The sequence below is a fragment of the Acinonyx jubatus genome, chromosome F2, assembly GCF_027475565.1.
Source record: "Acinonyx jubatus isolate Ajub_Pintada_27869175 chromosome F2, VMU_Ajub_asm_v1.0, whole genome shotgun sequence".
Taxonomy (NCBI): domain Eukaryota; kingdom Metazoa; phylum Chordata; class Mammalia; order Carnivora; family Felidae; genus Acinonyx; species Acinonyx jubatus.
Window position 1 is genome coordinate 82,124,133 of NC_069394.1, and position 27,132 is coordinate 82,151,264.

At 38.0% G+C, this 27,132-nt stretch overlaps 1 long non-coding RNA gene across 1 annotated transcript; it reads right to left on the minus strand.

Annotated features, from left to right (window-relative positions):
- Positions 1–1,257: 1,257 nt before the first annotated feature.
- Positions 1,258–26,833, minus strand: LOC106974242 (uncharacterized). Its single transcript, XR_001430125.3, has 6 exons — positions 26,626–26,833; positions 24,389–24,564; positions 24,026–24,163; positions 21,852–21,998; positions 17,538–17,631; positions 1,258–2,655 (listed from the first exon to the last, which is right to left on the minus strand). It is a non-coding gene; the product is annotated as an uncharacterized LOC106974242 (long non-coding RNA).
- Between the last annotated feature and the right edge of the window lie 299 nt (positions 26,834–27,132).

Below are 27,132 nucleotides of genomic sequence, written 5' to 3' on the forward strand. Positions count from 1 at the left end.
CTTTCTTAGCACACATAATTATGACTTTTACTTATTATGTATTAGTTACTTAAACAACTCAGAATTTCACCAAATTAAAAGCAACAATTATATCAGATATATGAAACCCAAAGTGAAACAGATAATATAAATAACCTTCCACAAGGAAGTCTCCCTGTAGTCATATGACGGCCATGGGTTTACGGTAGGAATCACTAAGTTTCCTCTTGGAATAAGGTTTCCACTGAGCACTAAATTATTTTCAAAATGTCCATAATAAGGTGGTTCCAGGCCTGGACTCATAATAAGCCTCCTGAGTAAAGTTCGCTGCTGCTGTCTCTCCACAAGAAGTTTTGTATTGCTCTCTGACAGTCTCTCATTAGTCTGAAGATTAAAAACCACAAATACATTTTCTTTTTCCCAAAATATTTCCTAAATGCCTTATATTTTTTAAGTTTCTGTAATAGTAAATAGCATTTGCCATTGAACAGTGTTTTAACACTTAACATGTGACAGAGCACACCTACTATCTAAAATTATACTTTGAAAATTGTTCTAAAGAAATACTTATGTTTCCAGGGGGATTTCTAACTAACAATTCAAATCAGGGAAGGGAGAGAAGTGGCTATCAGTGATGTACATGGCTTAACAAATAATACTTGCTGTCTTCTGGAATGGCTGTACTGACAGGATCCTTCAGGATGCCATTATATATACATATATTTATAAACCTGTTTACAGATGTAAAACCAAACCATCCCTCAAAGACATTTTCAAGCGTTTGCTTTCACCACTCTTGTACTGAGCATTTGACACTGAGGAATCGTTGAGACCAACAATCTCTAGGGGAGATAGTAGATGGCAGAGGTGTGATCAGAAAGAACTAAAACAGCCACAGAGGCAATTAGCTTATAACAGTTACCGAGGCACTGGAGGCACTGGAGGCACTGGAGGCCCTTTCTGTCTTCAGTCTTCCAAATACCTCCCTCCCACCATGGTGCTCTTTTTAGCCACTTTGGGAATTATACTACCCTTCAGCCCTGTGTGAGTCTTTCTGTATTTCACCTGTATGCCTTTATGTAAAGTAGAAAAAGCATAAAGCATAGTTTGTCTCAATCCCACTCTAGTAATCATACCAAAGATCACAATCAAGAGAATAAATGTACCAAGCTGCCAGGATGAGTAGTAGTAGTACTTGACCTTTTAGGTTAAAGATGTAATCTTCCAAAAAGAAACTCATCGACATTTCTATTTAGGGTAATTCTGACAAGCAATTTTATAATAATATGCTTCTAAATGAGAAAGCTTCAAACAATGCACTTAAAGACTAGCAGATCTGATCAATGGAAAATATACAGGGCGGGGGGTGCGGGGGGGGGTGGGGGAAGAGTCCCTGTAAAACCGAAAAAAAGAGGAGTGATGCAAACTGTCCTGGACTAACATTTCAAAGGTGAGTTCACTTAGAAACATCATTTTCCAAAATGACACGATCTAGTTGGCTTTCACTTCCTACTCATCTCATGATCTTGGCTCCACAGAAATTATGCTTTAGAGGCAAATTAATAAGCTAAATTTCTTGTCTATGATTCTGTTTTGACTTACCTGTTCAGCTTATTTCTCAAGGACTTTCTAACTTTTAATTCTTCTAAGTAGAGTTGCCTGTAGGTTTCCAACTCTGTTTTAGTAGAAATCTTCTTGAGAAGTCTTCATTGTAGAGACCTGAGATTCCAGATCTTTAATTCTAAGTTCCATTTGACGTCTCGTTGAAGCATGAACATTTTCTCTTAATTGGTCCAAGTTTTCTCAATCTGCTGCTTGTGCCTAATGAAAATTAACAGGATAGTTTCAAAATAGGTATAATCTGAATAATTAATTATACCTGTTTCCTTTAGTTCTGAGTCAATGTTTCAGAGAGCAATTTTAAATGAAAAAAAGCTCAAGTATAAAATATTTATCATCAATGTCAACTGAATTAAATATGATTTATAAAATTAAAGTTCAATCATTCTTGTATTAGTATTCACGCAATCTGATAATTCAAATAATAGAATCAATGACAAAATTTTAAAAGTCAACAATAAACTTAAGAATAATCAAAGTACAGTGCAATTTTTAAATCACAATTTTTCTTTTCCTCTTAATAGTGAGACTAGTTGCTTAAATCATCATTTTTTCTTATCCTCTCGATTTAGTAGGAATAAAGATGAAAACAAATCTTTAAAGGCAGGAACAAATGCCTCCAGAACTCTACAAATTACCATAAAGCAAGTAGAGGAAACACATACAATACATATATCCAAAATGTAATTTTCAGTGAAATGAATTAAAGCACATTACAGATCAATAAATTAACCTGTAAAAACAGGTTGACTTCGTGTAATTTTTCTATGTAATTTTTCTGGACTATGTCCAGTCATGCTCTTTCTTCAATATCCCATTTATACTGTTCCACTTGACTGTGTTCTACCATATTCATTTCCATAAATTGTTTCCATTTGACTACTTCTTGTTGTAACTTCTTGTTATTGCTCACTTCTTGTTATTGTTCTCTAGTTTTTCACGTTCTTCGAAAGATTTCATTCGTAATAACTCTTGTTGAAGAACTTGATTTTTTGCATCGAGGTGCAAAACTCATTTTTATGATGTAGTTTCCAGTTCTGTTGTAAAGACATCAGCCTGCATGAATAAAACACCATAGTTTGGAATTGGAGTGAAACCAGTCTCTAACTCAAAACTACTATCAAAAATTTTTTTCAGATTTTAAGTAATCTCTACGCCCACTGTGAGGCATGAACTCACAATCTCAAGATCAAGAGTAACTGAGCCAGCCAGGGACTCAAAATTTAAATAAACTCATTTGCAACAAAATTTTACCTGTGTTAGAATGTGGAACCTTAAACAACTCAGAAAATCAAGAGACACGTTAAAGCCATCAGGCGTTACTGAAATAGATCTTTGCTATCATTGTCTTTACTACACAATATTTGCACTTCATTCTATGCTTTTATTTTTCTATGATTTTTTCATATCTTTCTTTCATAAAATAAGTCCCCTCTTAGGAGAAAATCTCTTAGCCCTTCCCCCATCTTAACACTCCATAATTTTTAAAGAAGTTTTAGCAATATCATATTGACTTATGTATGCCCAAGTCAAAAAATACGTCCCAAGATAAGACTCTGGAAATAAGACTAATTCATGAATCTATAAGTAATGATTCTAATGCCACGACCTGTTTCTGAACTGCAAATGTTTATGCTAATTTGAACTGCATTCCCAGGAGAAATGATTCTCCGGGATGTGTTAAGAAATCACATCTCCCAGTATAAAACTTTAATTGGATGATCCACATATGTTTTTGAGGCAAAAAAAAATTTTAAGTCAATACTGTTATCTTGTAATCCTTTGTTACTTTCTAGAAAATAAGAGATCATACTAAACAAAAACAACAACAACAAAACTGGCTAGAGTTTCAGTGATGCTGAGTTGGGAAGGACTTCCATCCATTCTACATGATTGGTAAGACAAGGTGAGTGGATGTGGTGGTTTTATAAATTCGTTGATACTTCTGTGAAAATCCCTCCCCTTAAATATATGCTGGCTTCAGTAACTCGTTTCTAGTGAACAGAATATGCAGAACTGCTGTGATTTTTAAGGCCAGCTGAGAAAATGTGATACAGCTTCCATCTGACTTTCTTTCTCTAGGGAACCTCACACTTAGAACGCAGCCACCACGTTGTGAGGAATCCCAGGCTACCCAGTGAGTCTTCATGTAGATACTCCAGCTGAGACTAGCCAACGTCCTAGCCAAAGGCCAGCCTCAACAGCCAAACACGTGCATGAACAAGCCTTTAGATGATTCTAGTCTTCAGCTTCCAGTTATGCCAGCTGATGCCAAATGAAGAAGAAATGAATTGCCCTACTCTGCTTTGCCTAAAGATTGGTGAATAAGATAAATGTTGTTTTGAACTACTAGGTTTTGAAGTGGCTTATAATGCAGCAGTAAATTGCTACCACAGATACTGATACTAAAAATGGTGTGCTGCTATTCAAAAAAACCTAAAACTAAACTTCCTTTGAACCAGGAGGTAGGTGGAACCTGGAAAGATGTAGAAAAGCGTAAGAATGAGACCCAAAAAGGGCCTCCACAAGACTCTTAGTGGAAACCTGATGGCCTGTGAAGAGACTGACAGCAAGGGTTTCTAAGCAAGTGAAGAAAATGACACTGGAGGAAAGGGAAGTCATGCTACAAAATACCTGAAAGTAAAACGGATAGGAAAGAGAAACTAAAGAAAGACTATGCAACTGAAAGGAACCAGGACTTACTGGGTTCAAGTATCTGTTTCTCATTTACAGCCTCTCTACATGTTGAACTGTCAAATCATGGTAAAATAAAGAAATGGCTTTTGGGTTCAGAGAAAATCCAGGGTGCTACCAGGAAAACAGAAAGATTTAAGGTATGCCTCCAATTTCTTTAAGGATCTTAAGAGTATAAGATTTTTTTAAAAGTGGGTTCCACACCCGACATGGGGCTTAAACTCAGCACCCAGAGATCAAGTGTCACATGCTCTACCAACTGAGCCAGCCAGGAGCCCCAAGAGTAGACGAAGTTTAAAGGCATTGTCCTTAAAGAGCTTCACAGGAAACCTGAAGCGAAAAGCTATCTCAAAAGGTCTTGGGAGGGTCGCTTTGCTAAAACACGGCATGAAATCTAGTAATATTTACAGAAAACTAAAAAAAAGGTAAGAGATTTATAGTAGCAAACATACTATTTGCTACCTTGGACTAAAAGAGACCAAATAGTGCAAAATGAAAAGAGGCCTTTGGGTCTTAGAAGTCCCACAGAGAGGAAACAGGATGAAAAAACAGCTGCAAATACAGGTCATTCCTTATGAAAAGGAAGGAACCAAGAGCTCAAAGAGTAAAGAAAGGGAAGAGACATGGAGAAAGTATTCCCGTGGTTAGGACTAAGTCCTAACTTAAGAACTGACAGCATGCAACAGGCTATATTTCAAAACTCTTATGGACTAAGGTGCTTCCCATCTTCTTTTTCTGAATGGGAGAGTCTTCAGCAGTTGACTAGAATGTTGCATTTGTGAGTGGTAAATAACTGTCTCTTTCATTCTCAAGTCCTCGTATTGAGAACACTTGCACTCAAGGAGCTATACTTTAGATACCATAACCCAGGCAGCTTATCCCCACTGCACCTGATTAAGATGGTAAGATCTTGGACTCAAGCCCTGAACCTGATGCCATGATAACTGAGACTTGCAGGAGGTATTGCAGGGGGAGGGGAGTGAATGTATTTTCCAGGTGGGAGGAATACAAACAATTGTGGCCAGTGGGTAAATTATACTGCTTTTTAAAGGTGTCCATAGGTTTTAAATATTAATTCCATCAAAAAAAAAAGGCCATGGAACCACCTTAGTGACTTGCTCCTAATGAACAGAATATGTGACTATGATCCTGTGTGTATTCCAAGCCTAGGTGACAAAAGGCAATACAGCTTCTGCCTTGCTCTGTATCTCAGGCTGCTTACTTGGAATCTAGCTCCCCATCTAGTGAGGAAGTCTAGGTCACAAAGAGGGTCTAGGTGTGTCAGTTTAAGTGTTTCTGCTGCCTTCTGAACTGAAGTCCCAGGCAACAGCCAGCATCAACCACCAGACATTAGTGAACAAATCTTCAAATGGATCCAGCCCCAAACCTTTCAGTTGCCCCACCTGAAGCTGAGCGGGGCAGAGACTAGCTGTCCTGGCCACACTTTTCCTAACAGATTTGTGAACAAAAGAAATCTAACCTTTGGGGAGTTTGTTAAGAAAAAAACAAAAATGATAAATTGAAAAGTGGATGGAAAAAAAAAAGAGAGAAGACACATAAACCTGTATAGGAGAAATTGGTCTCCATTAAAGTAGGATGTAATGAATGTTAAGATTAATTTATTAACAATCAATGGTGCTAATGAGAAGAAGCAGATAACTAGAAGCAAGATCTAAGAAGTTTTTCTTTCAGTTTTTCCCCAGTTAAGATCATATTAGCTGCTCAATTTCCATATATGGCCTTTATTATGTTGAGGTATGGTTCCTCTAAGCCTATTTTGTTGAGGTTTGTATCATGAATGGATGTTATAGTTTGTCAAATTCTTTTTCTGCATCTATTGCAATGATATTATTTTATTCTTTTTTGAAAATTAATATGAGGTATCACATTCATTGATTTCCAAATATTGAACCACCCCTTCAAACCAGGCATAAATCCCATTTGGTTATAGTGAATATTTTTTTTTAATATTTATTTATTTTTGAGAAAGAGCACAAGCAGGGGAGGGACAGAGAGAGAGGGAAACACAGAATCTGAAATAAGCTCCAGGGTCCAAGCTGTCAACAGAGCCTGACACTGGGCTCAAACCGACAGACCATGAGATCGTAACCTGAGCTGAAGTTGGATGCTTACCTGACTAAGCCACCAAGCTGCCCCTGCCCTCCGTGAATGATTGTTTAATGTATTGTTGGATTCAGTTTGCTTATTTTGTTGAAGATTTTTGCATGTTCATCAGAGATGCTGGCCTGTAATTCTCTTTGTGGTGTCTTTATCTGGTTTTGGTATCAGGGTAAAGCTGGCATAGAATGAATTTGGAAGTTTCGCTTCCTTTTATGTTTTTCTGGAACAAGTTGAAAAGGACAGGTTAAACTTTCTTTTTTCTTTTCTTTTTGTTTTCCTGTATTACCTCTTCTTTACATGTTAATATTTATGTCTGAAGTCATCTGGTCCTAGACTTGTGTTTGTTGAGAGTTTTCTGATTCCTGATTCAGTTTCTTTGCTGGTTATTGATTTTTTTTTTCAAATTTTCTATTTCTTCTTGTTTTAGTTTGGTAAGTTTTATATTTCTAGGAATTTATTCATTTCTTCTAAGTTGTCCAAATTTATGGCATACATTTTTTCACAATACTCTCTCATAAATATTTGCATTTGTGTGGTGTTGGTTCTTATTTCTACTCTCACATTTGTGGTTTTATTTATTTCAGTATTTTCTATTTTCTTGATTACTCTGGCTAACACCTTATCAGTTTTATTAATTTTTACAAAGAACCAGCTCTAGGTTTCATTGATCTGTTCTAGTTTTACCTGTTTTTTGTTTATCATTCTTTTCTGCTTTAATCTCTTTTTTTAAATTTATTTTGAGAGAGACCACAAAAGAGTGGGGGATGGGCAGAGAGAGAGAGAGAGGGAATCCCAGACAGGTTCCATGCTGCCAGCAGAGAGCCTAACACGGGGCTCGATCTCACAACTGTGAGATCATGACCTGAGCCAAAATCAAGAGTCAGACAACCAGGTAAGCCACCCAAGGTCCCCCTGCTCTGATCATTATTACTTGCTTTCTTCTGCCGGCTATGGGCTTCATTTGTTGTTCTTTTTCTAGCTCCTTTGGTGTAAGGTTAGGTTGTTTGAAATTTTTCTTGCTTCTTGAAGTAGGCTTATATTGCTATGTACTTCCTTCTTAGGACCACTTTTGCAGCATCTCAAAGGTTTCAGAGCATTGTTTTTTCATTTCCATTTGTATACACGTAATTTTTAAAATTTCTTCTTGTATTTCCTGCTGAACCCATTCCAGTGTAGTAGCACGCTATTTAACCTGCATGTATTGTTTTTAATAATTAAGGCCTTTTTTTTGTTTGTGATCCATTCTTGAGAGTATTCCATGTACACTTGAAAACAACGTGTATTCTGTTTTAGGATGAAACGTTCTGAAAAAATCTCTTAAGTCCAATCTTGTCCTCTCTGTCATTCAAGCCATTGTATCTTTTCTTTTTTTAAAAATATATGAAATTTATTGTCAAATTGGTTTCCATACAACACCCAGTGCTCATCCCAACAGGTGCCCTCCTCAATACCCATCACCCACCCTCCAATCCCTCCCACCCCCCATCAGCCCTCAGTTTGTTCTCAGTTTTTAAGATTGTCTTCTGCTTTGGCTCTCTCCCACTCTAACCTCTTTTTTTTTCCTTCCCCCCCCCCATGGGTTCCTGTTAAGTTTCTCAGGATCCACATAAGAGTGAACACATTTGATATCTGTCTTTCTCTGTATGGCTCAAAGCCACTGTTTCTTTGGTGATTTTCTGTTAAGATGTATTTTTTCTGATTTTTTAAAGATCTATTGATGAAAATAGGGTGTTAAAGTACCCTATTACTGACTTATCAATTAGTTCCTTTATGTTGGTTATTGTTTTATGTACTTGAGTGCTCTCGTGGTGGGTGCATAATTTACAATTGTTAGATCTTCCTATTGGATTTTACCCTTTATTATGATATAGTAGCATTCTTTGGCTCTTGCTACAGTCTTTGTTTTTGGTTTTTTATTTATTTTGAGAGAGACAGAGTTGGGGAGGGACATAGAAAGGGGGAGAGAAAATTTCAAGCAGCTTCCATGCTGTCAGCCTGGAGCCCAACATGGGGCTCAAAGCCACCAGCCATAAGATCATGACCTGAGCCAAGACCGAGTCGGTCGCTCAAATGACTGAGGCACCCAGGTGCCCCACAGTCTTTATTTTAAGGACTCTTTTGTCTAACAAAAGTATTGCTATTTTTTCTTTTAACGTGATAAATGTTTCTCCATCCCCTCGCTTTCATTTTTTTAAATAGAATTTATTGTCAACTTGGCTAACATACAGTGTGTACAGTGTGCTCTTGGTTTTGGGGGTAGATACCCGTGGTTCATCACTTATAGACAACACACAGGGCTCATCCCAACTAGTGCCCTCCTCAATGCCCACCACCCACTTTCCCTTCTCACCCACCGCCCCCCCATCAACCCTCTATTTGTTCTCTGCATTCGAGAGTCTCTTATGGTTTGCCCCTCTCCTCTGTTTGTAACTATTTTTCCTCTTCCCTTCCCCCACGGTCTTCTGTTAAGATTCTCATGTTCCACAAATGAGCGAAAACATATGATATCTGTCTTTCTGTGACTTGTTTCATGCAGCATAACACCTTCCAGTTCCATCCATATTGCAAGAGATAGCAGGATTTCACTCTTTCTCCATGCCAGGTAGTATTCCAGTGTATATATAAACCACATCTCTTTATCAGTTGATGGGCATTTAGGCTCTTTCCACAATTTGGCTATTGTTGAAAGCACTGCTAGAGACATTGGAGTACATGTGCCCCTATGAATCAGCACTCCTGTATCCTTTGCATAAATTCCCAATAGTGCTATTGAGGGGTTGTAGGGTAGTTCGATTTTCAATTGTTTTGAGGAACCTACACACTCTTCCACAGCGGCTGCACCAGTTTGCATTACCACCAACAGTGCAAGCATCCCCTTGCTTTCAGTCTGCAGGTGTCTTTGTGTCTAAAATGAGGTTTTTATAGGCAGCATACAGATGGGTCTTGTTTTTTAATCCATCCTGTCACCCTAGGTCTTTTGTTTGGAGTGTTTATTCCATTTATATCCAAATTATTGACAGGTATGTATTTACTGTCATTTTACTACTTGTTTTGTGGTTGTTTCTGGAGATTTTCTCAAATCCTTTATTGTTTTTCTCTCGTTAATGTCTTTCTAATTTGCTTTAAGGATATATTTGGATTTCTTTCTCTTTATTCTTTGCATGCTTATTAGTGGGTTTTGGTGTATGATAGGCAATTTGTATATCACCTCTTCTGCGTGTAGCAGTCTATATTAAGTTGATGGTCACTTAAGTTAGAGCTCATTTTTTTTCTCCTCCCCATGTTTTGATAAGCTATTATATTGTATATCCTTTTTTGGGGCATTCCTTGACGATTTTTTTTACAGAAATACACATTTTTACTGCTTTTACATTTCCTGCCTTTATACTGTCACTTTTGATCTCTCCTTTCCACTCAGAGTCTCCGATAATATTTCTTACAGGCGGATTTAGTGGTCACAAACTCCTTCCATTTTTGTTTGAGAAATTCTTTATCTCTTCTTCTCTTATGAATGATAGCCTTACTGGATAGAGTATATTTGGCTGGAGATTTTTCTCATTCAGCACTTTGAATATATCATGCCAATTCCTTCTGCCTTGCAAGGTTCTGTTGAAAAATCTCCTGCTAGCCTTGTGGGTTTTCCCTTGGAAGTTAATGACTTGATTTGCTACTTTTAAGATTTGTAGCAGTGGGGCGCCTTCGTGGCTCAGTCGGTAAAGCATGACTTGATCTTAGCTCAAGTTGTGACCTCGCATTTTGTGGGTTTAAGCCCTCCAGTAGGCTCTGCACTGACAGCACAGAGAGTGCTTGGGATTCTCTCTCTTTCTCTCTGCCCCTCCCCTGCTTGTGTCTGCATTCTGTCACGGAAATAAAAAAAAAAAAGAAAAAACAAAACACTAAAAACAAAGATGTTAGCAGTATATTTTGCAAATTTAATTACAACATGTCTTGGGTGTTGATTTTGATGGAAGTTCTCTGTGCCTGCTGGATCTGGATGTCTGTTTTCTTCTCCACATTAGGGAATTTTTCAGTTATTGTGTCTTCAAATCAATTATCTGTCCCCTTCTCTCTGTCTTCTTCTTCAGGGACTCCTATCATATGAATGTTTTTACATTTGGCAGAGTCACCGAGTTCCTTAAGTCTATTCTTGCATTGGATAATTCTTCTTTGTCTTCTTCAGCCTCACTGCTTTCCATTACTTTGTCTTCTAGGTCATTAATTTGTTCCTCTGCTTCTTCCAGCTTGCTGTTCATTTTTACTACACTCTTCATCTCTGATTCTTGAACTCTTTTATGTCTGTAGTAAGGGTCCCTCTGATGTCTTCTATTCTTTTCTCAAGTCCAGTGAATATCCTTATGATCATTGTTTTAAATTCCCATTAGGCGTGTTATTTACATATGTCCCATTTAGGTCTCTGGCCATGGCCTTATCCTGTTCTTTCATTTGGGATAAATGCCTCTGTCTTTTCATTTTGTCTAAGTATCTGCCAGAATCTGTGTGTTAGAGAAGCCAGTTATGTCACCTGCTTCAGAAAGTAATGGACTTAGGAAAAAGACGTCATGTAATGCCCAGGGTCTAGCACTTCAGGGAGTGTCACCAGTGTGTGCTGCATGTGTTCTGCTGTTGTGTTCTGGCTATGCTATCCTTCAGGCCAGTCGTCTGCAGAGGCTTTCCTTGCCTGTTCTGGTGAGTGTTTGGTCCCTGACCTGAACGTAGCGAGTTTTAACTAGGTGTGCTCTGGTCTGCTTATGAAATGAGACCTGTCACCACCTCTACTGGAACTGAGGCTAAGGGAAACTCTCTGGCTGGGAGAGGTGGTGTGGGCAGGCATTTTTCTTGGTTTGGGGAACGGGTCTGCTGTGCTGGACCTCAAGCAAGAGTGATTGAAAAATGTAGTTTCACCAGAGTGCAAGGGAGTAGTGCTTGATGTAAGCAAGCTAGGTAGCCATTGTTAGCAATGCACTGCTTCCTGCAGGTGGCTTTATATTTGTGGTGACGGGCAGGAGAAGGAGATGGTGCCAGCTAGCAGCTTTGTTCCTACAGACAGGTCTCTCTGAACTTTGCCTCTGAGGGACGTGCTCTGAGAAGAGCAACTAATCTCCTCACTGTGTGCCCCAGGCACTCTTCAGACCACTGTATCCATGCTGTGTGCTCCCACGTTGTTTGCCTGCCCTCTGTCGAAGAGCAGTGCAGTACCTCAGGGCTCTAAGCCATCTAAACCCGATGCCCTTTTAAACTCCAGACTTTAAGCACTACTGGTTGCAAGAACTCACGAAATGCAGCCCTTCTTGTTTTCCAAGCCAGTGGGTATGGGGATATGTTCTCTTTGTGCATTCCCCTGTGCGTTCCTCTCTCTCATCCTTACCCACAACCTCGACTCCCTCCCGCCTGCAGCAGCCAGGATTTGTTTCTCTTCTAGGCGACATTTCTGCATCAAGGACCTTCTTTGATGTGGCCTCTTTTCTCCCTTTTGTTGTGGAGTTTGTTCTGTCAGTCTTCAGGTCGATTTCTGGGGTATCTAGGGTGAGCTGACTGTTACCTAGTTGTATTCGTGGGATGAGGCAAGCCTAGAGTCCTCCTACTCCTCTGCCATCTTCCTGTCTCTAAGATCTTTTCCTAAGATTCCCTTCAATTCCAACAATTCTTACAGGTAGGCAGCAATGCCTCTTTAGAATTTCCCAAGGTAGAATCACAGAGACATACGATTTGAAGCACAATAGTTGAAAAACTAGAAAGAGTCAATTTGATAACCAAAATTGGGCCTTTGATCTGATTTCAATTAAAGGAAATAGGCAGCTTTGAGTATTTTTTAATCCATTGAATACTCAATCTTCATTCTCCTTTCCTCAGTGAGGAAATAAAGAGAATGTTATGGAATCATTTTTCATCTTTTCAGTAGCAAAACAAATGTACTGTCCTTTAGTACTACTTAAATTAACTGCATGTTCTCTTTTACCTTATTCCAACCTTGTTTGTGTGGGGAGGTAAGACCATTTCCTCTTTGTGTTGTCCCACAATGCTTCTCCATATCATACAAGTTGGCTTCAAAAGTTTGTTGTCATTCAAATTACCAATCTACTATCTGTCTCTGATAAATCAACTTAATACTACCTCACTTTGTACAGCTGTATTATTTGAATGATGTAATGATTATTCCATTAATTATATGCTGAGCTATAACGTATAGCTATGCATATCTTTCTATTTAAATGAAAGAAGGGGATACAGACTACTGTGTTTTCCAAGAATGTAGGATCTGTGCCAAGAACAGGATTAACACCAGTGTTACACACAAGAACCAGGTCAGAAGAGGATCTCATTGTGAATTGCAAGATGATGGATTAGCAAGATTGCTTAACAGGAAAGAGGAATAGCTCAGAGTTAATTTTTCCTTCCTAGATGGTGAAAACTATGGATGAGTCTATGCATTATAATGAGATAATAAAACATGATGAAGTAAACGGTAGACTGAGTCAAGAGATCCTATGGCCAAGATTTGATGGAAATGAAAGTGGGCAGCACTGACTGAGACACTAAAAGTTTGCACAGGCGGGGAACCTGGGTGGCTCAGTCAGTTGAGCCTCAACCACTCAGGTCATGATCCCAGGATCATGGGACCAAGACCCCTGTCAGCCTCCACACTAAGTGTGAAGCCTGCTAAAAATTCTCCTCTCTCTCTCTCTCTCTCTCCCCACACACCCCCTCGTCCTGCTTGTGCATGTTCTACAAATATATATAAATATAAATAAATAAATAAATAAATAAATAAATAAAAGTCTGAACACACTAAAGAAACAGCATTTTATCTTTTTGAGCCTGACTTCACATTGAGTCATGGGGTCAGCAAGGCATAGGCTGGCAAAAGGGTCCTTCAAGAAGCAAAAATCTCTATAGGAGAAAAGTTAAGTTCTACTACATTGACTTTTTATTATTACACAAGTGACTGGTAATTTGCAAGATAACTAGGAAAAAGTTTTCATAAAATTTGATGTGGTACTGGCATAAGGACAGACATATAGATCAATGTATTAACATTGAGAATCTAAACATAAACTCTCACCTTATAGTGAACTGATTTTCCACAAGGGTGCCAGACAATTAAATGGAATAAGAATAGTCTTTGTAACAAACGGTACTGGGACAAATGGATATCCACATGCAAAGTAATAAAATCAGACTTCTACCCCATAGCATATATACAAAATTAACTTAAAATCTAAGAGCTAAAATGATAAAACTCTTACAAAAAAGCTTACGTGTATATGTTTGTGACTGGATTTGGCAATGATTTCTTAGACATGACACCAAAAGACAAAAGAAGATTAAGTTTACTTCATCAAAATTAAAAAATACTATGCTTCAAGTATCACCATCAAGAAAGTGAAAAGGCAAGTGACTAAATAGGAGAAAATACCTGAAAATCCCATATCTGCTAAGGGATTTGTATGTAGGATATTTAAATAACTCTTCCAATAATGAAAAGACAATCCAATAGAAAAACGGGCAAAAGAATGGATTAGTTCTTTAAAGACGATACAGAAATGGATAATAATCACATTCAAAGGGAGATGTTCGGGGTGCCTGGGTGGCTCAGTTAAGCTTCTGACTTGGGCTCAGGTCACGATCTCACGGTTTTTGGGTTCGAGCCCCGCATCAGGCTCTGTGCTGACAGTTGGGAGCCTGGAGCCTGTTTCAGATTCTGTGTCTCCCTCTCTCTCTGCCCCTCCCCTGCTCACACTGTCTCTCTCAAAAATAAAAGAGACATGTTCAACAGCATTAGTTCTAAGAAAATGCAAACCAAAAACCACAAGATGCCATTTCATACCCACTAGAATTGCTATCATAAAAGTAACAGATAATGACAAATATTGGCAAGAATCAGGAAAATGGGTACTCTCAAAAACTGCTGATGAAAATGTAATGTTGCTGCCACTTTGGAAACAGTCTGGCAGTTCCTCAAAAGGTTAAACTAGAAAAACAATTGTTCTAAACTTATTTGAGAGAGAGTGCACAAGTGGGGTAGAGGAACAGAGGAGAGGGAGGGAGAGAATCCCAAGCAGGCTCCATGCTCAGAGCAGAGCCCAATGTAGGGCTTGATTCCACAACCCTGAGATCATGACCTGAGCTGAAATCAAGAGCCGGCCACGCAACTGGCTGAGCCACCCAGGTGCGTGCCCCTTCTCAAAAGGTTGAAAAAACAAAACAAAAACAAACAGAAAAGTTTATTTAACAGAGTTACCATATGAACCAGCAACTGTATTTATAGGTATATACCCAAGAGAAATCAAAACATGTTCACATAAAAAGTTGTTCATTACACAAAAAATAACCTCAAAATGGATGAAAAACCTCAATGGAAGACAGGAAGCTATCAAAATCCTCGAGGAGAAAGCAGGCAAAACCCTCTTTGATCTTGCCTGCAGCAGCATCTTATTCAAAACGTCTCCGGAGGCAAGGGAAACAAAGGAAAAAATGTACTAGGGGGACCTCATTAAAATAAAAAGCTTGTGCACAGCGAAGGAAACAATCAAAACTAAAAGGCAACCTACAGAATGGGAGAAGGTATTTGCAAATAACATATCAGATAAAGGGTTAGTATCCAAAATCTACAAAGAACTTCTCAAACTCAACACCCAGAACACAAGTCATCCAGTGAAGTAATGGGCAAAAGACATGAATAGACACTGCTCCAAAGACATCCAGATGGCCATACAAATCAAAACCACACTGAGATACCACCTAACGCCTGTCAGAATGGCTCACATTAACAACTCAGGCAACAACAGATGTTGGCGAGGATGCAGAGAAGAGGATTTCTTTTCCATTGCTGGTGGCAATGCAAGCTGGTGCAGCCATTCTGGAAAACAGTATGGAGTTTCCTCAAAAAACTAAAAATAGACCTACCCTACGACCCAGCAATTGCACTACTAGGCATTTATGCAAGGGATACAGGTGTGCTGTTTCGAAGGGACACATGCACCGCCATGTTTATAGCAGCACTCTCAACAATAGCCACAGTATGCAAAGAGCCCAACTGTCCACCGATGGATGAATGGATAAAGAAGATGTGGTATGGGGCGCCTGGGTGGCTCAGTCGGTTAAGCGGCCGACTTTGGCTCCCGTCATTTGATCTCATGGTCCGTGAGTTCAAGCCCCGCGTCAGATTGTGTGCTGACAGCTCAGAGCCTGGAGCCTGTTTCAGATTCTGGGTCTCCCTCTCTCTGACCCTCCGCTGTTCACGCTCTGTCTCTTCTTGTCTCAGAAATGAGTAAAACGTTAAAAAAATTTAAAAAAAGATGGGGTATATATATATTCCATGGATTATTACTCAGCAATCAAAAAGAATGAAATCTCTCCATTTGCAACTACGTGGATGGAACTGGAGGGTGTTATGCTAAGTGAAATTAGTCGGAGAAAGACAAAAATTATATGAATTCCCTCGTATGAGGACTTTAAGAGACAAAACAGATGAACAAAAGGGAAGGGGAACAAAAATAATATAAAAACAGGGAGGAAGACAAACACAGGAGACTCATAGAGAACAAACTGAGGGTTGCTGGAGGGGTTGTGGGAGGGGGGATTGCTAAATGGGTAAGGGGCATTAAGGAATCTATTCCTGAAATCATTGCTTCACTAAATGCTAACTAATTTGGATACAAATTTGAAAAAATAAAAACTAAAGATACAACAAGAAGAATAATGCCCCGCGCATCACCAAAAAATTTCTCAACCAAGGAAGCCTCTGGTTTGGGATTCAGGAGATAGGACCTTCTAGAGAAGTCAGAGCTATAGACTGAGTTGGCTGAAAGCTAAGTTTTTGTTTCACAAGAAAGACCTTAAAGTGGCAGAAAATTTCATGCCATAACCCTAATTCCTTTCTATAGGGATCTACAGAAAATCCCTCGTTATTCTTTAATAAGCTTCATCAGTTTTGGATAATCTTACAAATTTTAGTTTTTGAGACCTTAATGATTTCTTTAGGACATAGTAGCAGGACAACGCCTAGCACTCTCCTTCATAGAAGACTGATCAACAGATTGTCATGTTACTCGCATGATAAGTTCCCTAATACAATGTGACTTATTAGACCTCTAGAAAAAATAATTTTCAATGTCTCTTCGGCCACAAAAAGAACAAGTCAACAGAATGTTCTAGTTCCCCTGACGGGTATAGCTCTAATGAAACTTGCATGTATATTATATAGCTTGTGTGACTGACAGAAACGAGTTGGTCAGTGTATTTACCTCATTGCTCCCACTTAGGATTTACAGAGTGATTCCTACAAAGGGGGGTGAGAGTGGGATGACATTAACTGTTCCACTTGGAAAACAGTTGGGGTTTCACTACATATCAATAAATTAGAATCCTGAATGGCACATTAGTCTTTTCTGAGATTGAATTGTGAAATCTCTGAAAGGCTGATTAACTCAAGTGAATAGAAAAAAATGAGTTTCTGAACTTGCAATGGTAGAAGCACTATGTTACTAGGTAAGGCCCTGAGGGAGCAGATATTTCTTTTTCACTGGCATTTCTTTTCCTTTACCAAATACAACAAAGAGAAAAGTCCATTCCTTTGAGAAGGACGTTTGCATAATGACCTGCTGCTTGTTGTTGATGAAGAGAATAAATTGCAAACTTGTAATTACAAATTACAACAAATCATTATTAAAATAACCCATTCTCAAACCCTCACTGAAGGGATGAGATTACAAGAGAATATCAGAATTCAAGATCAAATGATCACTCAAAGATTGGGGACGTTTGAAACACGCTGAAAAATATTAGCAGGGACTCACACATCTGTATGCCAAAGTTCACAGCAGCATTATTAACAGTAGCCAAAGGTGGACTAAAACTAAGTCTCACAGTGGTATATATAAAATGTTGCTTTTTTAAGACTGTCACAATGTTTTTATGAAAGTCTCACTATAAACATCATACTTTATGAGTTCAATCAACTTCGTCTATATAGAAAAATTACATCACTAGTAGCAAGTAGGAAGAATATCAACCAAATTTTGGAGCAGTCAGATTTTCCATAGGATCCAAAACATTCTTATGTACTACTAATAGTGAAATAAGGATTCCTTTTCAGTAAGACAGACATTAAGAAACCAACTTACCAAACTTGTCTTTATCACGTTACTCTCGAGATCTTGAATTTGGGCCGCTTGATTTTTGATGGTTTCTCCTTGCCTGGCATTTTTAACCTGTAGCCTAAAATGCAGATCTTAAGATAATTATTCTCATACATAAATTTAAAAAAAAACAGCAAATACTTTCTAAAGAAATGAGCGTATTACAGAAATTCTTAAAATTTTGTCAAGAGGAAGATTTGGGAATTTTGCCATTTTTCTCATTGTGTTTTGTGGATAAGGTGCAAAATTCAGAGATAATATGCCACAATTCTGCATTTAAAAATAGCTCTATGGTGGAATTTATATCCAGATTAACAATGATATACTGGCATAATTCATACATTTCTCATACTACACTGTTTATTTGATTTATAAATAAACGAGTTATTTTCTGTGAGGTTTAAATTCTACTTTTGCATATGATCTTTCATCTCCTCGGCATATCTTATAGCCTCTCCGTGTCGTTTCTGTTCTTGCAACTAAAATAAAGAAAAAATTACTTTAACTACTGAAAATCTAGTAGAACACCATCACCTGTTTCTGTAACTAAATGTTTTTTTTGACTTGAGAGAGAGAGAGCATGCAGAAGTGGGGAAGAGAGACAAAGGGAGAGACAGAGAAAATGGTAAGCAGCCTGCAAGCTCAGGGCGAAGCCTGATGTGGGGCTCGGTCTCATGACTGGTCTCATGATGTGGGGTTTGGGATCATGACCTGAGTGGAAATTAAGTCAGGACGCTCAACCAACTAAGCCGCCCAAGCGCCCTTGTAAGTAAAATCTTTTTGGAGCCAGCCACACTCTCCTCTACATGCTGATTGATAGCTACTTTTGGTAATAACAAAAGAATTCAGCTTCTACAACAGAGACTACGGCCTATAAAGACGAAATATTTCAATACTCTTACAGAATAGTTTACCAACCCTATTCTCCTACAAAAGCATAACACTGTTAATGTTTTTAAATTATATATGATCAGATAAATGTAAAAATGTATCTATAGGTCAAATGGAGGAAATATAGGAATTTACCTTATGGTAAACATTTCTATGTTCATATTCCAACTACGATTTTACATATTCACATAGGTGAATGACGTTGCTATTCTCATGATTAGAAAACTGAACATGCTGTTTTCAGTGACAAGATATTTCATGGAAGAATTTGAGAAGCAATATCCTAGTAGGGGCCAGAATGCCTGGGTCTGAATTCCCAGTTCTGCTCTTTATGAGCTGTATGACCTTGAGCAAACTAAAACTTCCATGTCTCAATCTCTGCATCTGTAAACTGAAGGTAATAATAGCACCTACTGGGGCAACTGAGTGGCTCAGTTGGTTCATTGTCTGGCTTTTGATTTCAGCTCAGGACATGATCTCAGGGTCATGTACTTGAGCCCCACATCGAGCGCTCCATGGACAGCGAGTAGCCTGCTTGGGATTCTCTCTTCCCTCTCTCTCTCTCTCCCTTTTTCTCTCTCTCCCTACATGCCCTTCCCCACAATCTCTCTCTCTCTCTCGCAAAACAAAGGACCTTAAAACAGTGATCTCAAAATAAATACTAGTATCTACCCCACTGGGATGTTGGGAAGATTAAATTAGGAAATAACAGATGAACAACTTAAAAGGGTAGGTGGCACGTTGTCAGCTCTAAGTGTCTGCATGTAGCATGATTACTCTTGCTGTAGTTTGCGTTCCAATACAATGTGATAGTTTAGGCAGGTGGCCTGCTAATACAAGTTTTCCCCTGTACAAATTTTACTGAAGTTATTCTTCATTCCACCGCAAGTGGCAGTAAATGGGGAGCATGAGGCCCAGAATCTCTCCTTAGTAGTTCAAACAACTTTGCCAGTGCCACTAGCCAACAGTATTTTTTCCACTTATAATCCTTTTAACTTCCTCTCCATACCACTCAGTGGACAATGCTCACAGACTACGATACAAATAGCACCCACTTGACTGAGTAGTAGATCCTTTACATGACCATCAGAGATAAGGGAAAGCCACTGACATGGAAATAATCGAGTCTTGCTAAATTTCCTCAATCATTTCACGTCCATACTGTTTACGTTAGGCTGCTTTAGCATGTAATCTGATGAAGAGATTAAGGCTTTGTGGTTACAGCATATCAGAAAAGCTGTCCCCAGATATTTGCAGTCGGTAAAGTGCTATAAATCTGTAAATCCCTGTCCTGGCTGTGTTTGGAAGAAAGAAAATTTAGCGTGCTTTATCATAGTGAGAGGGAAACAAAAACTAAACATTTGATTGAACATTTCTCCTCTATTTGATAAAGTACTTTCATTAATAGTTTTACTTATATAAGTTTTTGTGTGTTTATAGAGATATACCCACATTTTTTTAACCTTTATTTTTTGATACAGAGTACGAGTCTGAGTGGAGCAGAACGTGAGGGACACAACAGATCCAACGCAGGTTCTGCTGACAGCAGAAAGCCCAATGCAGGGCTCCATCTCAAGAACGTGGAGATCATGACCTGAGCCAAAGGCAGACTCTGATTCGACTGGAACCAGTCACCCCTCAATTTAGTATTTCGTTTCTTAGCATATATTTAGAAAAAAATCTTTGTTATACCAAAGTTTCCAAGAAGAATTTATTGATATGGTATAAAGCACTTAATTTTATTGGAAAAACTGTTAAGTTAAAATATTTTCAATTTATACAAGGATAAGTACCACACATATCAAATATTATTATCCCTTAAATTTATACTTAGGAAGACGAAATTACCTGTCATGAAAAAAATAAAAACAATGTCAAATAAAGGACTAAATTGTTCTGCACAGGCTAGATGACAAGTGTCAAGAGAGTTAAAGCTAATGGGAGTTAGAACAGTCAGAGAAAGTTCATTGGAAAGGAGACTGTGAGCCAAGTCTGAATAACATAGGTTTACTCAAGAGGAACAGAAACTAAAAAGACAGTAAGGACAGCATGAGTAATGGCTGAGAGATGGTGAAATCAGCACAATTAACTCAGAGGATAAATCTGACGGCAGAGACATTGAAAACGGTTGTCCACACAAGAACTACGTGAATGTTCATAAGCAGCAGTATTAATAGGCAAGAAGTGGACACAACCCAAAGGTCCATCAACTGATGAATGAACAAGGGCCTTAGCCCACAATGGAGTACTGTTTGACAATAAAAAGAAATGAAGCACTGATATAAGCTGTAAACAACACAGATGAACCCAGAAAACATTAAGTGAAGCTAGCTAGTCCCAAGGGACCACACGTTGTGTGACTCCATTTATATGAAATATTCACAAGAGGCAACTCCACTGAGAGACCAAGTAGTAGACTGGTGGATGCCTGAGGCTGGGGGCAATGGGTAAGGGTTTCCTTTCAGGGTGAGGAAAACATTCTACTTGATGGAAGTGATGGTTGCACGAGTGTACACAGAGACAGTGAACTGTGCGTGGCAAATGGGTGATTTTTATGGTATGTGTATTTTACCTCAAAAATGCTTTAAAAAACCCAATGGCAGGACACAGTGTTCTTAATTCTCGCTTTTGGGCCTCCATACTATACATGATCTGAATATTTCCGTGCTTTGACAATATGTCTAAAAGAAAATGAAGGAAATGCCTAAGTTCAAGTGGTTTGGTAAGTGATCTTTCTGTACAAGTCATCCTGAAATCAATACATATTCTTCCCAAAAGTGAAGATGAGAACTAAGACAGTTATCTGAAACATTCCATTAAACATTATCTTCTGATTTGATCTAGCTCGCCTCATCATGGTAATAGAGATATTGTTAAAAAACATTGTTTAATAGGGGACAAAAGTCTCTTGTGGCACCTTGGCCGCTACATCAGTTAAGCATCCAGTTGTTCTTTCAGCTCAGGTCATGATCTCACGGTTCATGAGACTGAGCCTCACATTGGCTCTACACTGACAGCATGGAGCCTGCTTGGCAATCTCTCTCTCTCCTCTCTCTGCCCCTCCCCTGTTAACATGCATGCACACACTCTCACTCTCTCTCAAAATAAATTAAAAAACTGAAAAAAATTTAAATTAAAGAACGAAAGAAGTCTCTCAATTTCTGTGAGGAAGGATAAAAAAGCCTCAACTTTCTTAAGAGTATAATAAGAAAACAATGTATAACACAAATAGTAGAAGGGAAGGGAGAGTTTATGAAATAAATGCATTGTAAAGACACTAAAATCATAATAAATTAATTATAATGAAAATACCAAAGAAAGCGGTCCATGGACATTAGTATCCTAAAACACTTTATATTATTTAACCACCTATAAGTTAGCTGTTTACAGGTTACATTTATTACATACCTGATTTCTGATTTGACCTAATTTCTTGTTGAGATCCTGTGTTTCATCTTCCAGAAGAAGATGTGACATAACCTCTGGGGAAGCCTCCGACATAGACTGTTTTTTCAGAGTATCAGCCAGTTCTTGTTGAAGTTGTCTCACAACTACCTAATAAGACATTTCTTTACTGATTTTCTAAATCCTCTTATTAAATTATGTTAATAATAGACAACTCTCAGATACGTACTTTGAGAAATATCAACACATACATCAATTCACCGTCTTTTTGTAAAACACACATTCCTGTTCACTGAATTCAGTTAAAGACACAAAAGGTGTTATCTGATTCTGATAACACTTTTATCTGATGTTTTATGGTGTCTGTCTCTGGTCTTAACATGACAATTTCATCCTGCAACATGTGGTTTTTATGCAAACGATCTTGTGTTTTCTCATGATTATCAGAACTCTAAGTAAAACAAAGCACATTTTCAGATACCACTCAAAATGGCATTATCATGATTTTCTTTGAAATGAAGGTATAATCTATGTTTAAACAATGAAAAGGTTGCAGGGCGTGCCAGGGTGTTTGAGTTGGTTGTGACTGACTCTTGATTTTGGCTCAGGGAATGATCTCACATTCTGTGGGTTCAAGCTCTGCATCAGGCTCTGTGCTGACAGTCAGGAGCCTGCTCAGAATTCTCGCTCTCCCTCTCCCTGCCCCTCCCCTGCTTGTATTGTCTGTCTCTCTCTAATGAATAAAGAAACATAAAAAGGAAGGAAGGAAGGAAGGAAGGAAGGAAGGAAGGAAGGAAGGAAGATTACAGTAAGTGAATATCCAACTGGAAAAAAATAACGTTGGCTCCAAATCTCAAATTTTATACAAGCATAAGTTCCCAAAAGTTCAGAACTTTAACTGAAGATAATGAAGGCATGAAAGTAAAAAAGAATTTGTGAGAAAAGTGTTCAGAATCTCAGAATTGGAAAGCCTTTCTCTGATTTACAACAAACCAGAAGGTTTTATTTTATAAAAGATTAATAAATCTGACTACACTTAAATATTGAGTTTATGGTATATATCGAACACAGGTACCCCACAGTAAAATCCTTAGCTCTGCGTATACTCGGACAGATTAAATTTCCTAAAATTCTTCTTTCCTGAGAATATTTCAGAGATATCTACTTTGCTACCATTTCTATAGTCAGTTATAAGAATTATATCTATTGATAACTGAAAAATCTAGGCACTGTAGTATAATACAAACACTTCTACATACATCAATGAACTCATTTGGTTATCACAATTCTAGAATGGAGAGATTAAAACAGTGAGCTGCAGGACTCTCCCCAGGTCTTCTCACTCCACAACTAGTGCTCTTGCGCCAACCACTGCCACTTCTCTAGTGTAAATACACAAGTACGAAAGAAGTCTTGTATTTCAAACTACTCATAGGAAATAAGGTGAAATTTATACATCTCTTAGAAAATCATGAGAGGATTTACTGCTTCAATAACTTGTATTTCCTCTTCATGTTGAAAACAGTAATAAATACAAAAGTGGGGAAATACACTCAACCATTTTATTAGGAATAAAATACCTATCAATATATTATCATTAAGTATATGCCACAGCATACCATTGTTATCAAAAGTTCCTTGTAATGAAATAGGATGCTACTTGAAGCAAAACTGTTACTTTTCTCAAAAGTAGGAGACTTGATGCCAAAAATATGACCAGTGAACTGGCTACACTCGTCCTCCTGTCCATTAGCGGAAGTGTTCAACTAACCTAGTAATATATCAAGGCAGTGAAGTAACTGTTCAAACCAAAACACATATTGCCAGTAGAAATAGTTTTGAGATTAGGGAAAGCTCATCAATGCCTAAAGAAAGTAATAAAAGCCTTTCCTTTGGATGAGGACATTATGAATGTCACTAGTTGTTGCAGACAAATGCATTTAATCAAGACATTATTTTATCCAGTGAAGCAAAAATGCCACCCTCCCCCATGCCCCTCCGCAAAATATATGTGCTTTTAAAATCCTCTATACTTTCCATGATGAACAGAGTTCAGTTTCATATATACATATATATATATATTTATACACACACGGAGAAAAAAGTAATAATAACTAAAAAATAGAATGTATACAAATACATACACACATGTACTTCAAAATAACTAAAGAAGATACCTTAGAATTAGTTTTCTTATGAGCCATTTCTAGCTCCTTTTGCTTTTAAAGGTGATTGTTTAGACTTCCATCTTGCAAGATTCTGGCCTTCTGATCTGGAGAAAGTTGTCACTGAGTGTCACTGTGCTCTTCTACAACCTGGAGACACATTTCATTATGATTCTGGTCTCATACCGTTAAAAAAAAAAGGTCAAAAACTGAAGAGGAGAACTTTAAAAAAATGCTCAAAAGAACATGATCCCATGTTTTAATTTATTTTAAACCTAAATAATATATATTGAGTCAAAGGGATACTATAAAATATATATGTATTGCACTATGTAATATTGATGGAAATACAGTTTTTATCAAAAACTGATTTACCTGATTTTTTTGTGGCCTTCAATTCCATGTTTAGCGTTCTAAGAACGAGTTCAACTTGTTGTTTTGTTTCAACTTCTTTCTTATATTCGTCTTTGTTTCTTCTTAACTTTTCCCTGATATTTTCGTATAACATATCAACATTTCTTCTTTCTTCTTTTTCTTGTTTTAAGGTACATCTGCAATTACATGTGCTTCTTTTATTTTTTTTTAATTCCTTTTTTAACATTTATTTATTTTTGAGACACACACAGAGAGAGAGCATGAACGGGGGAGGCACAGAGTGAGAGGGAGACACAGAATCGGAAGCAGGCTCCAGGCTCTGAGCCATCAGCCCAGAGCCCGACGTGGGACTCGAACTCATGGACCCCGAGATCGTGACCTGAGCTGAAGTCGGACGCTCGACCTACTGAGCCACCCAGGCGCCCCTACATGTGCTTCTTTTAAAATTTGTTTTGTTAGACATAAAAAGTTCATTTTATGATCTGGTTCCACATCAGTTGGTTTATTATCCAAATGAAAAATTTCTATGTTCTCCAATTGTTTTCCTTGTAGGGCTCACGTTTTTAATTTGTCACTTCAATCTCTTCCAAACCATATATACAGTTGAAAAAAAGCCAGGAGAAAGCATTATGCAACTTAGTTTTAGTCAGTAATAACTCTGGTAGATGTTGTAGGAAAGGAAGTTTGAAATTATTCAGGAAAGTTAGAGTTGAAAATTACCCCCTTTCCCACAGGTATAATTATTCCTCCATAGGACAGATAATTCAGTTTCTCATTAAAAAGAGAATTTGCTGTTTATAAGCAAGTTTATCAATTCACTGGAAATAAAATTTCCACTTGACGAAACCTTACAGGTACCTCCAAAAATGATGTGCAGTGTAAGAGAGCATCTGTGGATGTTGTTTGCACAACATACACATGCAGATTACTGTCATCCAAGACTACGCTGACGAGTCTAATATCTGTTGCCTATACTTTTTGTTTCTTCTTCCACAACACTTGCAACTTACCTTGTTGAGGGTGATTACCTACTTTACGAATCACTTAAACATCCCTTTTAGAACAACACAGGATACGTATTAATTAAGTAAACAATAAAGAGTAATATGACCTTTCAGCATACACTTTTGAATTAATTTTATCTACCTATGACAGAGATGTTGAAAAACTTATCAGTAATCACTTTCCGTATTACATTTCTTTAATGTTTATTCATTTTTGAGAGAGAAAGGGAGAGCCCATGCAAACAAAGGAGGGGCAGAGAGAGAGAGAGGGAAGCAGAAAATCTGAAGTGGGCTCTGCACTGACAACACACAGCTTGATGTGGGGCTCGAACTCATGCACCCTGAGATCATGACCTGAGCCAAAGTCGGACGCTTGACTGACTGAGCCACCCAGGTGCCCCCATTTTACTTTGTTTAAATTTTTTATTGAGACAGAGATGATGCAAGTGAGTGAGGTCAGAAAGAAAGAGAGACAGAATCCCACGACGGGCAGACAGAGAGGGAGAGACAGTGAGAGAAGAGGAGCTCACCCGAAGCGGGGCTCGTGCTCACCCAAAGCAGGGCTCGAGCCCACCCAAAGCAAGGCTCAAACTCACGAGATCATCACCTGAGCCGAAGCCAGATGCTTAACCAACTGAGCCACCCAGTCACCCCCACTTTACCTTTTAACCCCTGCATGTTAAGAAGCAAACGGAATCAATTTGGGGGAATTTTACTGTCTTGAGAAAAATGACCATTTTATAATCTGTTGGTAGATACACAAAGTAATATAAACTTTCCTGAGAACAATTTAAAAAATATGGATCAAAGACCTTTTTAAAAATTTTTATACTTTAACCAGATTATATTATATTGAAGAATTGATTCCAAGTAAGTAACCAGACATGTAGAAACAGATTTATATAAAAGACATTCCTGACAGCATTAATTAAAATACTGAAAGATGAAAAACAAGCAGAATTCAATCTCTTAAATAATGATGTTTCTTGGACTATGGTGGACTTTTATATGGCCATTAAAATTGTGATTTGGAATACACATTAAATTATTATAAGTATTCACTGTTAAGAACTTGCTGTGTTATTTCCAAGAATCACACACCTCACAACACTAAACAAGAATTCTTTCCAGGAAAATCCCATAAGGTAAGTCAGCAATTACAAAACTGCCCCTACACATCTGTAGTATAAAAGGAAACAGTTGAAACATTTCCTTAAAGCCAAGATGCTATACCTCAAACTGCAGAATTCACGTTCCCATTCCACTTTTTGATGCTCTAACCGTGATATCATGTCTTTGGCTTCTCGTAGCTCGTTTTGTAGTGCACTAACCATTTTGTCCATTTTTGTCATTTTTCCCAAAAGAAGTTTACAGTGATTTTTGTTAAGTTTCCTTAATTTCTCATAGGAAACACGTATATCTTGGATTTTCAAGAAGCCAGCATAATCTGCATCAGAGAAGAAACAGAAATAAAATACATGAGTACTTTTTGCATATACAGGACTGTGCATCCTCATTTCACTCATTCACACATTGAATAAATATATACCTTCAATGGAAGATGTTATACTCAGCTCTACAGATACAATAGAGAAGACCCCTGGCTCTCGATTAGCTTAAAGTCTAGTGAAAGAGAAAGACAACTCAAATGGTAATTCTAAATTCAGATAGTTCCTATTAGAAGACAGAGTTCTGTGATCATAACTTGATCTAGATTGGGCCCAAGGAAGATAGATGTCC